The 14,510-nt window shown below is 33.7% G+C and overlaps 1 protein-coding gene across 5 annotated transcripts in view; it reads right to left on the reverse strand.

Annotated features, from left to right (window-relative positions):
- LOC111054515 (uncharacterized protein DDB_G0284459-like) overlaps nucleotides 1-12,392 on the reverse strand; it is a 316,682-nt gene extending 304,290 nt beyond the window's left edge. For all 5 annotated transcript variants that reach the window (XM_039432095.1, XM_039432094.1, XM_039432092.1 and 2 more), the window contains exon 1: nucleotides 12,256-12,392. The gene's annotated coding sequence lies outside the window, so the exon portion shown is untranslated. The remainder of the gene's footprint in view (nucleotides 1-12,255) is intronic.
- Nucleotides 12,393-14,510: the final 2,118 nt, after the last annotated feature.

Below are 14,510 nucleotides of genomic sequence, written 5' to 3' on the forward strand. Positions count from 1 at the left end.
AATAAATATATGATTCTCATTACAGCATACTCTACTGTAAACCATAATTTGTCTACTTTACAGTCGAGTATGTTTCCTAGTTACGAAATAGGAACAGAAAAACTGATACAAAAAAGCCACCTTCAGCGCTCCAGGTGGAAGTTTTGTCAACTTCCACAAAATTCCTGATTCTGAATTTGTAAACTAGGTTATGTTTATAGAATGCATGTAGTAACGTCAGCACAATGCTTTCCATTTCTCAATTATTCTTCTCGGCTAACGCCTCAACTAGAAAATCATTCTCGCCTGTAAAAGGACCCTTCCCACCCTTGTTACGTAAGATACTATAACAACAGTTGTCATAAGTTATCAAGTTACCTAAACAGAATAGAAAATTTACCTTGCAAAACAGAACTACATGAAGTTATCCAACTTGACTACTTACCAATAATTATTAGTCTAAATTAGAAATAATTGGTCTCAGTACATTTCTACACAATCGATAGGTTGGTTACCTTCCAAGGATCGTCCCCTTACTAGAGCCTCAACAAAGTATTCAACTAAATACAAGTACATAACGGTTCTACTGGAGGTAACAAACTCTATTATTGATTCCAGTGTTTTTCTCTTTTTTCCAGAAAGGGTGAACGTTGTCTATCCCAACCATTGCGTGCGCATCTTCTGTGATGGGAATCACTACACACTGTCAGCATTCCTAATAGATGACATCAATGCTACTCATTGAAGCAATACTGACAGTTAGAAGTCAATCTCGCTATAACTAACGGGAATCATGCAATCCCAGTGCACTCTCAATATTAATAATGAAGCTCAACTTTAACGTCATAGCAATAATTACATTCTCAATCAATAATTTTATAATCAATTAGAGAACCTTCCTGGTTTCACCCACGAAGAATTGAACTTACCCATTATGGGCTTACCCATTATACCGTACCCATACAGCCGTCAGTTTACTTTGTAAACTCCAACAGTCGTAGAATAGAACATTTGACATTCTTGGAATATGAGTTGAGTACTTTGGGATTGAACTAGGAATTTGAACTGAATTGTGAATTGAATTGGATTTGATGTGAATTCGAATTCGAACTATGAAATTAGAAGAACATAATTTTATTAATCATTTACATGCTTCAGTTCCAATTTATCACAAATTCTATAGGCTATAAAATAAATTAAGAATTAAATAGAAAAAATAAGAAATTGTCAAATTACCACAATATCAAATTCTCAACTACCCAAAAAGTGAAATTAATAATAATTATTAAACGAAAATCCAAATTAAAATGTTGAGTTCTGAAATGTTTTATAACATTCCTTCATCAAACTCAAGGAACTCTATCTCCATTCCAGGCTGAACCAGTAATAACTCAATCTAGAAAAATGGCCCCACCCAAAATTGTGCAGTTCCAAACGACTCTAAATAATAGTATATTTAGATGCAAAAAGCACGAGCCCAATATGTGATAATAACTGATTTAGTGACTACTTTCTACTCCACATTATAACTGCACCATTATACACGCTATTCTTATTGTGATCAAGGTTGACAACTTGAAATATAACTATACATCACAGTAATTGATAATAATTTCACTGCAGTAGAATATACTCATATATCTATATATTTTGGGTGACATTATTATTTCAGTTATTGATTTGCAGTGACATACATTTATAGATTTGAATGCCTATGCTGTGATTATGGTGATAGTGTTTTACTTTCACACTAGATGGAGGAGGAAAGTAGATGGATTGAGAGAGAAAACAATGACAAAAAGGAGCAGGCTAGAAGGTGACATGCGGAGAGTCAGCAGAGAAATAATAGAATTAGCATTCAATTGGTAAGGGCCTATTCAGAATGCTAATCTTACGAATATTTTGTTTTATTTATTGCTGTACAATAAATATCGTTGCATTTCAGATGATCTAGAATTAATTTTGGTTGAGAAGATATTCATTCTCCAGTCGAATTGAAACAGTGCTTAACAATTATCTATAACAAAATCAACGCATCTTGGAAATCACCTTTTGAGCGAGAAACAAACAGTTTGATTCAAGATATTGAAGATTAAAGTTTTCGTATCTATATTTTTCAGAATCCTAGGTCATCATTCATCCTACGTAAATTGATTCAATTCAAAATCGTTTATCTACAATGCAATATCGTTAGCATGCACAGAATTTCTCTTCAATGAATTTGAGGGACTCTTCAAGATTGCATGGTTAATGTTTTAGTTCATCCACCTGAAATCTTAACTTAATCTTAAATCTTAGCTTTAATACTCCAGGTTAATATAATACTCTAGGCTGTAAATTTATTTATATCTCCAAATTTGCATTCTACTCATCTTACATCCTTGAGAAAATGGTTCTTGATCTAGGCCTACAGTAAAATCTACAAGCACTGCAGTCCTCTTTAATAAACATAATGAGAACTTAATCCCATGAGAGTAGATTAGCCAGCAACTCCCATGAACAAATGGTATCCTCACTCGTCTCAATAAACCAAGCTAGATTTATATAAGAAGTTAGGTTGCTTATATGTATACCAATAACGTAATACTACTGTACCTTGCCCTGTACCTTACTGTATCTCACTTATTACTTCAATAACTTACCAATAACTTATTCTAGCTCGAAGCTTTATTGATTCTTACTGATTTACTTGTACAAAATGTGACTCGAGACAAGAGATTCAACAATCCACTACATAGAAATTCTAGAGATACTACCACCCACAAACTAACAGTCTCCAAGTCAATCTATTCAGCCTGCTTTCATAACCTTTCAACTGGATCTCTCTCCCCACGGTTACTGTGAAATATAACGAAAATCATACTCATTGAACCAATATAATAATTCAATCAAATCAATTAAAGCACTCCCGCCTTCCAATCTTCTCCCGCTTTCCAATTGGCTTTCCAAACGATTTTTGTTTCGATGAAAGGGCTAACCTTTCAGTTTTGAACGATGAAAGGGCTAACCTTTCAGTTTTGAACGAAATTTGGACTCAGATAAAATCTATAATTAGAACTAGCCTAGACGGTATTGACGGAGAGTAGGATGGCGGTAAAGATCGAGCTATCAAAGGACTCACGAGTGAAAGTGAGACAAATGCAGGAGAACAATGATTAGTTGAAGGTTGATCCTGGTTGGACATTAGAGGGAGAAAGAGCTTGAGATTATAGAAAAGAGAGTAGATACTAGGAGAGAGAATGAACATGATATGATAGAAAAGAGAGTAGATACGAAACATTATTGATAACAAAAGGGTAAGACAGGTGTGTTTTGAAAAGGTTGCAAGAATGCTGCATGGCGTTTTAAGGTTTCGGATAAGAACTGATCGAGTCTAAAAATGGTCTAATCATTTTTATTCTGAACAACACACTCTTCCCACCTTCTTCAACATTTCCTTCTCCTCCTCCTTCTGCCTACAGCATCCCATCTCCCATAATTGGTTCCTACCAGTTTCGTAGTATCTTGGGTCTCGCGGTACAAAATAGGCCTCAAACTTTAGAAGTAGATAAGAAAGCCAGAAGCGCTTTCTGCATAGATGAGACTGTACACAGGAATGCTCGTTGTCAAGACTTTCACTTACGTTTGCAAGTAGGAAGCTCGTATGAGACGATGATAACAGATAACAGCAAACGATGATATTATTTTTTGAGATTTGAGAACAGTCGAGTATCGGGTAAAAATTATTACGTTAATGCGCTGCCATAGATTGTGAATCTGTATCATATAGTATTCCAAAGAAACCTTATTAGTGGACTGTTATAGCCTGAAAAATTAATTGATAAAATAAAAGTAAAATGGAAACCTTGGGAAGAAGAGTATCTGTTTGTTTTTCACTAATAAAACTATTTTTCACTAGGAAAATTAATTATAGAGTAGCCTGCTTTCATAAAGAGCCTCTGTTCACGTTGTTATAGCCTCATGGCAACATCTTTAAATTACGGTCATATTTTTTGAGACAGAGGTGATAAAATAACATTTACTTCCTTCACATAATTATTCTATCATTCCCTTTTTAATGTTGTCATCGTTTTTTGCAATGTTAATCAATTCTAATCAATATGTTCTGAACTCTTCACATTTTTCTTCCAATAATTCAGGTCGTGATATGACTCTCTTTTTCTAATCACCGAAGCTCCATTCAAACATATAACGGATAATTTCAGCTTGGGCTTGAAAAGTTAACTACGTTTTTGCTTGATTAATCAGGTGAAATAAGAGCTAGATCACTATTAATAGTTATCGATCATTGATATACTGTACATTCTAGAAGATATCTTCAGAAGTATATTTTTTATGCTCGATTGAAATCAAATAGAATTTATGATTCTGAATTGGAAATTAAGTATTTGAATGGGATGAATGAACCTATTTTAAAAATAGCAAACCGTTGAGTCTGGAAATGTACAATGCATCTATTTTTTTAGAATAGGTTCATTTCCCCCATTTTCACACTAGGTTTCCAATCTTGATATATTAATAATCCACATTATTCTATTGAACTATTGGTGAGTTTACACTGAGGAGAATGCTCAACTTAATCAGGTCAATCTCTTCTTGCGCAGTAGGCCTAGAACACAAATATAAAGGAACAGCACAGCATGCATGTAATTTAATTAACGTGAGAAACTGAACCATATTCTAGTTTCCATAAAGTTGGTACAATCTAGAGATGCAACCAGTATCATGCGTGAGTTCACTTTCATTTACTCAATACTAGATCGTGATTAAAGTGGAAGTTGTACGTCGTGATACCTTCCTACGGCAATCCAGCCAAAAACCACTAAATCAAGTGATGCAGTGACATAGACTGAACGGTTTTATTGAATCTAGATAGCACGCTGAAGGCAGACAAGTTATTGGAGAGATCTGTCATCTTTGCATTGTTTCAAATTGGAAGGAAGCTTTATGGGTTCAACCATAGAGAAATAGAAGAATCAAGCTTGTCGTTGGTTTCACTCAACTGTTACCATATCTGCCATCAATACCCACGATTTCAACTGCTTGACATTGGGTAACCGAACTGATTCAAATGATGAGAACAGGAGAAGTGAAGAAAGTCTCCAAACATCTTCCTGGTCTTAAATGCTTTCCTTTGACTGAGATTTATAGCCTCGAAATAGAATAAAAGAAAATTTACTGTAGTAGTTTTGAAGATTTCCAAAATTTATTTTATCTATTTATTAGGTTAGCACAAATAATACAATGATCGGAAAAGAAAAAAACAGGCTATTGCCCAAAACTTCTCCAATTTCCTAATTTAGTTTCAAATTGTCCAAATATTATACATAGGCCTAGGTTGTGTCAATTTCAATTTCTACACCAAATCACAATCTGAATATATAAATTAGAATAAAACAAACAATTTTAAATTTGGATAGATTGATAATAAAACTTTCGTAAAAACATGAAACAAAATCATTCACTTCGCCTCAATACTGTACAGATTATGAAAGTATAATTGCAATAATATGAGAAAAACAATTTTCTATTGACTAGATTTAATTAAACATTGATAGTTGAAAGTTTTCTCAGTTAAGGGGGGTTTCAAGTACAGTAGTGTATTACAGAGAAGTAGTAGAACAGAGAACACAAAATGATGAATGTATAATCAATTTCAATGGATAATGATTGTATTTCAGAAATAAGAAACTTGGTAACGAACCAGCATACATGATAGACATTGTACATGATAAACACTTGAAACACAGCAATCAGTACAAAATATGGACATTCTTTCTTGCCAAATTAAAGAAATTTGATGAGGCTTAACCATAATCTGTGACAAATGGAAAACGGAATGAAAATCACTAGAAAAGTTTAGTTCCTTAGTAAGCTAGTGAAATGATAACAGATAACCTAATGCTTACCTCTATCTATACTTTTTTGTTACCTTCCAATGTAAATCAATAAAATGTAACAAATAATTACATTCAAACTTGAGAATAGTGACGATTATTAATATAATAAATAGCAAACAGTTGAATCTGAAAATGTACAATTCATCTATTTTTCTAACAGGTTCATTTTCCCCACTTTTAGGCTATACTAGATTTCCAAAATAGATATATTAATAATCCAGATTATTTTATGAACTATTGGTGAGTTTACACCGAGGAGAATGAACGTGAGAAATAAATAATATCGAAACTAGTTCTGTTAATATGTTTTTATGGGTTCTGTTGTTGCATTTTTCAAGGTTTTTGAACCCCAATTTGTAAAGTTGTGGTAATAAAGAAGTAATACAGATATAATTGAATTTCTTACCACAGATAGACCTTTCTAATCTAATCCATCTAAATACTTCATTTATCTACGATATCAACATAGTAAAGCACCAGGAAACAAATTCACCTGTTTGTGTATCCTGTATCACGTATATCGAGCAACTGAACTCGGTGTCACGTATCATCATCATAACAGAACGTTCACGAATCGCAAACACAACGAAACGACACTTTCGCTCCATTTGTGTGCGTGCGTGCGCCTTTCATGAATTGTCTAATCCGGTATCATCTTCAGGTGCCGTATCCTTTCAAGCATAGCTGAACAGAGTTACAAAAAGAAAGGTCCACGACATTGACATTATAAACAGCATGAAGTAGAGAATAAGAAAAGCTACCCACAAGAATAGAAAATGATGGAAGGTAGTATAGGCTACAAAAAGAATGACAACTTTAAATACCCCCTGTCACGAAATCTGAATCAAAAAAGAAAAGTAAAAATAGGAGTTAAGAGTCCAATCGTCTAATCGATCATAAAACTTGCTCAAGGTCTGTCTGTCTGTCTGTCGAACGAGTTATGTTACCACTGTGTTTGAATTTCAATATTTGAATACATTTTAGTGATTGTGGGAACAAGCTGATTTCCATAACAGTGAGGAGACTTCAGGAAAACCTGAACACAAAACACTCGTAAAAAGTGATATCTCTAATAACTGGCTCCAGCGCACCAGTTGAGGAGAAATGGAAGAAGAAGAAGAGCATCCTAAAATGTCAAGGTTATTAACACGTTCATCATCATCAAGATGATCATCATCGCTTTCTCATGATGATTGTCCTACTGCAGTTGAAAGTAACCTACTCTGGACCATTTAGAATTTAGACCATGATCGTATCCGTTTGTATTTTGCTCAATCAAATGAATAAAGGGTAATTTTTAAAAGGGTATCAAGTGCAATTTCACTAATCAGCTCTTCATTCAAAACCACTTCTGAGTTCTGAGAGCGGTTGATCGAGGAATCAATTCTTGATGAAGAATTTCTCATGAAGTCGACGGTTTGGCATTTCTCTTAATGTTTAAATGTTTTAAGCTGGGTTTACACCAAAGTTATTAACAAAATGTTAATAACTTAATCCTTATAGATTCTATTAGATTGAACGGAGCTTGACAAACACATATGTTCATCATGTGTATGATAAGTTATGTTCAATCTAATATAATCTATAAGGATTAAGTTATTAACATTTTGTTATTAACTTTGGTGTAAACGCAGCTTAAATGTTTGAATGTTTATATGATGTGCATTTACGGTGAAACATTTTCCTTTTTTAATTGCGCGTCGACTAATATACAAGGTTTTTGGAAATTTTGCATTTCAAGGATAATATAAAAGGAAAGAGGAGCCTCCTTCATACGCCAATATTAGAGTAAAAATCAGACTATAGAATTATCCATCATGAATCAGCTGACAAGTGATTACACAGAAGATGTGTAGAAGCCAGTCTATTGCTGTAGGCCTATTTCCATAATGTCTATAGTTTCAATCAGGTACTTGTGGATGAGAATATTGCGTGAGGTCTACTGTTCACAGAACTACTAGTTTCTTTACGGTGAAATTTGTTTATAAATGATCTGAGACAAGAATTTGAGACTAAATTGGAATAGTTGGTGAAACTAGCCTGTGGTCACATCACAAAACTTTGTTCAAATTTCCCACTGCCTTATTCAATTCCATGGATGAGAATACTGCGTGAGGTCTACTGTTTACAGAACTACTAGTAAAGAAGTAATACAGATATAATTGAATATCTTGCCACAGATAGACCTTTCCAATCTAATCTATCTAAATACTTCATTTATCTACGATATCAACATAGTAAAGCACCAGGAAACAAATCCACCTGTTTGTGTATCCTGTATCACGCATCTCGAGCAACAGAACTCGGTGTCACGTATCATCATCATAACAAACCGTTCACGAATCGCAAACACAACGAAACAACACTTTCGCTCCATTTGTGTGCGTGCGTGCGCCTTTCATGAATTGTCTAATCCGGTATCATCTTCAGGTGCCTTATCCTTTCAAGCATAGCTGAACAGAGTTAAAAAAAGAAAGGTCCACGACATTGACATTATAAACAGCATGAAAGAGAGAATAAGAAAAGCTACCCACAAGAATAGAAAATGATGGAAGGTAGTATAGGCTACAAAAAGAATGACAACTTTAAATACCCCCTGTCACGAAATCTGAATCAAAAAAGAAAAGTAAAAAGGAGTTAAGAGTCCAATCGTCTAATCGATCATAAAACTTGCTCAAGGTCTGTCTGTCTGTCGAACGAGTTATGTTACCACTGTGTTTGAATTTCAATATTTGAATACATTTTAGTGATTGTGGGAACAAGCTGATTTCCATAACGGTGAGGAGACTTCAGGAAAACCTGAACACAAAACACTCGTAAAAAGTGATATCTCTAATAACTGGCTCCAGCGCACCAGTTGAGGAGAAATGGAAGAAGAAGAAGAAGAGCATCCTAAAATGTCAAGGTTATTAACACGTTCATCATCATCAAGATGATCATCATCGCTTTCTCATGATGATTGTCCTACTGCAGTTGAAAGTAACCTACTCTGGACCATTTAGAATTTAGACCATGATCGTATCCGTTTGTATTTTGCTCAATCAAATGAATAAAGGGTAATTTTTAAAAGGGTATCAAGAGCAATTTCACTAATCAGCTCTTCATTCAAAACCACTTCTGAGTTCTGAGAGCGGTTGATCGAGGAATCAATTCTTGATGAAGAATTTCTCATGAAGTCAACATACCTAACACATCATGTTCGTTCCCTTGGGAATCGAACAAATTTTCCAAGTTTCTTTTGCCAAAACTATTGAAATATTCTTTTAAATTCAAAATGAATCCATCATTTTAACGAAAATATTTCTGGGGAACCTAAAAAATCAAAAACTTACCAATGCTGATTAATAAATGTTCTTTTGCTAACCATAAAAATTGACAATTGACTCGATATAGAACTGATTAAGTTTTCCAAAAACTATAAAATTTTTCTTTAAATTATAAACTGTTAAAATGTGTAGAAAATGAGAACTGGAATGCCATTGAAATATGAATTCACTCAATAAAAAAACCCTAATAGCGTGAAGCGTATTTTTATATCAAAACTGTTGTTTCAACCTTGATAAATTACAAAAAACACATGAGGATAGAGGAATGAGTCAATTTGTAAATCTCTCAAATCATAATTTTGGCAGGACAGATTTTGTTCAAGCCTAAAAATTGTCAAGTACTGAATTTATCACTGGTTTATGGAGAGTATAACTGAAGATCAGTAAACCGGCAGTTATGGCAAATCAAAAGAAAAATAGTTTCCTATAACTGAATGACATTTTAATTTTGACAAAGCTTCAAACACATATTTCTCTGAAGAGACTATTTGAATCACCCTTCCATTAACCAATCCAAATTTTGAATATTCTATATTTTCAACGTCAGTATTTCAACTATTTGAATCACCCATCCATTATCCAATCCAAATTTTAAATATCCTACATCTTCAACTCCAGTACCCAGGTGAGAAAACCAATAAATCTTTGTCTATTCTCATGTCAAACTTATCAGGCACCGAGATCTCGGGTGAAGCACAACAGGAAACTCACGTGAAAAGAGAAAAAGAAAAATGGTTGGCAATGCTAGCTGGACAGACAAGATAATTAGAGCCTTGGCTGAGTAGAAATGGAATTACTCCACTCATCCGGCCAAGATTCAGTGTCAAAATAAAGAATAAAACTCGGACAGACTGATGGAGAGTATACTAAAAAGTCCACAAGAGGAATATGAATGTACAATCACAGATCTCACTTATTTACTTAGTCTATGGTACCTACAATGCTCTCTGTCTCCGCAGATTAGTGAATTACCGTATTTTAAAACCAAGTCATTTTTGGATTAATGTAGCACTGAATCTTTGTAGCTTAGTTGAATTTGAAAGCACTTGCTGAATCGCAGAGTGTCTCTCTCACAAATAAGATTATCTTCAACTTACTGTATATTTTATAACTTTAAATGATTTAAACATTCTACAGAAGGAAATAAATTGGAAATTGCATTTGTTCAAATGCTAATAATAATTAATGAATTCCCGGGCTGACAAACAATTTTCGTATAGTAACACTCATCGAATTTCCATCTAGCTGTTTACCCTGTTGTAAACAGCAGTAGCATATTTGCAGTAGCAGAAGTCTTCTGGGTGATTAACAGCATTTGATTGGGATTTTCGTTTAATAATAATTATGATATAAACATTCTGTGCTGGAAACTTTTTCTCATGTCGTCCAGCCCTTGAACGGTCACCAACACTAGTAGACTTGAACATAGTGATGGAGCCAAATGTAATATTCTATACTATAATACTCTCTGCATGAAGCTGAGGCTGTTGAACTATTCTACTGCATAGTTACGGTGCCGGTGTTAGGAATTAGAAGACATATCAGTCAAAAATGCTTATCAAACGGATGCGATACTTTCAACCTAATCACTCACGTCTTACACAGTAGTTAGGTCTAGTTATGCAATGAGTATTTCATGTGTGAGATAACTCATAAGCTAGGGTGATAAAAAATAGACGGGTGTAAATCTAGTCAAGAATAAGCATATTCTATGAAATGAAGCAGATTTATGTGGGAGAGGATTTTCTTTTAATTTGACAACTGAATGAGCAAGCATAAGTTATATTTTTATGCATTTTTAGCAAGGAAGTACTGTTCTTAGATTGTTCAATAAATTATGAACATCAAGAAGCATCCAGCATTCATATTACGAGTAGATGGATAAAATAGAAAATCTAGATGGTGGAACAACAACAATAATTTCCATTACTATTTTTATCAAAAGAAATATTAGACTTGAGTAGTAGACTTGATACTTTCGTATCAAGTAGACGCGAAAATCTAGTTAGTATAAAGTAGGTAGGTACGGTACTGTACCTATTTCAAACAAATTAAAAACCTTCTGAGACTGAGACTAAGAAATATTAGTACCGGTAGATAGAATGACAGTTGATTGAACTTTTAATGGATATTCAAAATTCCTATTAGTAGGTAGATTATTTAAAGTGAAGTTGTAAGAGCTACTTAGCCAAGGAAAGGAAGATTTTTGCATGCTATTCCTAAAAGTGTCAACTTCACGTTGAAATGAAATAAGAGAAAAAACAGCAAATTGCAGTGATGATGCGAATCTATACTTGAGTATCGTAAATGAAATTTAGGCTACTCAACTTAGTAAGCTTGAATTCCATATATTCTGAAATTGTTTTTCTAGCAAAATTGCAATAATCTGCAGCATCCAATAATTAGGTCCACAGAAAGCTCAACTTACTGGATTACTTACGGGTTGCAAGTTACGAACAATAACATTATGTTAGAACAAAAATACATTTTTCAACATTTCATCAAGTCACCTATCGAATGATAGGCTACGGAAACTTAATAATCCATTCAAATTTTGAATAAGTTAGTATAAAGTAGGTAGATACTGTACCTTTTTCAAACAAATTAAAAACTTTCTGGAAGCTACCGGTAACATTCTTACCATTCAACCATGAAATTTAAACAAATTTTAAAGCCCAGAAATGCTATGTCAACGAATATTTTGTCTGGAAGTTTTTGTGGACACAAAATCTTATTGGCAAAATTATAATTCAAAGTGTAGGAATAATATAGCCTATTTTCATGACAATTTAATTTAACATTTAAGTTAGATTGACATAGACTAGAATATCTATGTTGTATTGTTGGAATATTTGATATTTATGGGAAAAAATGCGAAATTGCCGGAGAGAATGCACTTTTCGCTATGATAACCTGCAAATCTGACAGAACAAGTCTCGACACGCTCAGGTACCTTTCAGTTGAACGCAACAAGAAAATAAATAGATCTTCAATTTAAGACTAGAATAACTTTAAATAATGTTTAAAACCAACAGAAATTTATTACTTACGTTGTCTGGAACAAGTGTATTATCCAAGAAATTGTAACGAAAACACAGAAGCACACAAATAATTCTATTTCAAGCACTGAAACGTCCAAAAGCGAACACGACAACTGACACAACGACCTCTCTTTGCCAACTGACAAGTCTGTTGATCTCGCAGTTCACTGAAACTTGCTGCTTCCATAGTTCGCCGCCAGGTGCCAGCACTCAACAGGACATTGCGATTTGATTCTGGAGTGGAGAGCTGTATAAATACAGCACGGAAAGGAGCGGATTACTGGATGCGGAAAGGATTGTATAGTGAGGTCCACGTTATAATGGCAGTGTTTGATTAGCAATGGTATTACTATCCTTGTCTATCATTCAACAAAGCGGATAGCGCTATCTCTTTCTCGCTTTGCTCTGTTTCCAGATCGTCTTTTAACAATGTAGAATTAATAATTAATTAACAAAATATGATATCTTAATTATGAAAATTCATGATGAAACTATTGAAAATAGTATATTTCGCACCTAGAGCAGAAAATGAAATTTTTCTAGTCCTCGGCCTACGGCCTCGGACTTGAAAACCGATTTCGAGCTGGAAAAACATTTTTGCCCGTGGTGCGAACGATATTTTTCGCCACACTACAGGTATTGCTGACAAAATAAATACAGAATACTCGTTAAGCTATCGTACCTATCTCTTGATTTTAGTGGTAGAAGATTTGCAGTCAGGATTTCAGATTCTTTCAAAATTTCACTTGGAATACCACAGTCATCTTCAAGCATTTTTGAAAATTCGGAATGCACTAATCAACAATAAATAATTGAATAAAACTGGTTGCGAAGCGAATTAGTTTGATTCGAGACTGGAACTGAAATCATGGCGACTTCAGCTGATGATGAAAGTGGACACTCGCCCGATCTAGCGGATGACTTATTAACTACTTCCATGAGCTACCGTCTATAGAAGGCATTGACAAGACAGAGGTTCGGCAACGTTTTTCTCCTATCTTTCTCCACTGCCATTATAACGTGGACCTCACTATAGTACCGTACACTGTACTAAAAAAGTCTCCTAGTTTTTTTTAGTGCTTATAATATTCTGCCCTAGATGCTATATTAGGTACAAGATACAAGTAATTGGTAATTGCTCATAATGGAAATAGAAACGAAATATATTTATTTTATCAAATATCCCTTCCTTTTATTTCTTTCTATTTACTTCTCCTGTTACCTACCTATTTCACCTTCTCAAGGATTGAAGGTTTTCCTAGTACATGGATAAAGATAACCATAGTTGGAAAAACCCTTCAATCCTCCACCTTTTTTTGCACCACTTGCTCTTTATTTTGTTGTATTGTGTATTGTTGATGTTTGCATGTATTCGTTTTGTTAATATGTATCAAATTTGTATGTGTGCATGAAAAATAAAATTGAATTGAAATAGCTATTTCTATTGCCTTTTGTCATACCTAAAATCACATTCGAAAGAAACAAATTAAATGCAACAAATTTCAACACACTTTAAGAGAGATACATAATAATTATGATAGGCGTTTTTTCATAATATGTTATTTTTTATTAATTATTGTTATAATTCAAAAGAATTCATCCTTCATCTAGAAATTGATTTAAATCTCATTTATTTAATGTTATGTTCTATTGTAATTTGCAGAAATGACCGGTCCCCGCACTCGATCCAATATCCTAATCTTTTGCACGGAGTAACTTATTTAATGAGGACAATTTTTACAATACAGGCCCATTTATGCTATTTTTTTACTTTCCTTGCCCTATTAACATAGGTAAGGAAAGTATTGTTTAAAAAAAAGGTACCCCAATTTCTATTTTTTTTAATTGGAATATAGCATATATAACGATCTCAATGCATAATTATGTGCACATGTTAGTTTTACAGTATAAATATAAGGAACCCGCTATGTGCATGATTCTTTTGAGAAAAGGAGCTTTTATGTATCTCTGAAAATGTTTTTTGAGAATAAGTAATTTAATGCCATTTAGAAAATATACGTATCGAATTAAATCAAATGAATAAACAGGTGTTACTTAATCCACCAGGAGTGAATATAATAATATAATTTACGGTATTAAAAAAGTTGAATTAATTTGCACCACTCATCTCAGCATTTATGAATGTGCTACTTAGTGCACATCCTTTTATAGAGGCATGTGCTTTTCTAGCTTCTTATAAAACTACTATTGAATGTTACAAGAATATTCACATTTTTCAGTATTGATTTCTATAGATAAGGTGA

Source organism: Nilaparvata lugens, chromosome 7 (genome assembly GCF_014356525.2).
Source record: "Nilaparvata lugens isolate BPH chromosome 7, ASM1435652v1, whole genome shotgun sequence".
In the NCBI taxonomy this organism is placed as follows: Eukaryota; Metazoa; Arthropoda; class Insecta; order Hemiptera; family Delphacidae; genus Nilaparvata; species Nilaparvata lugens.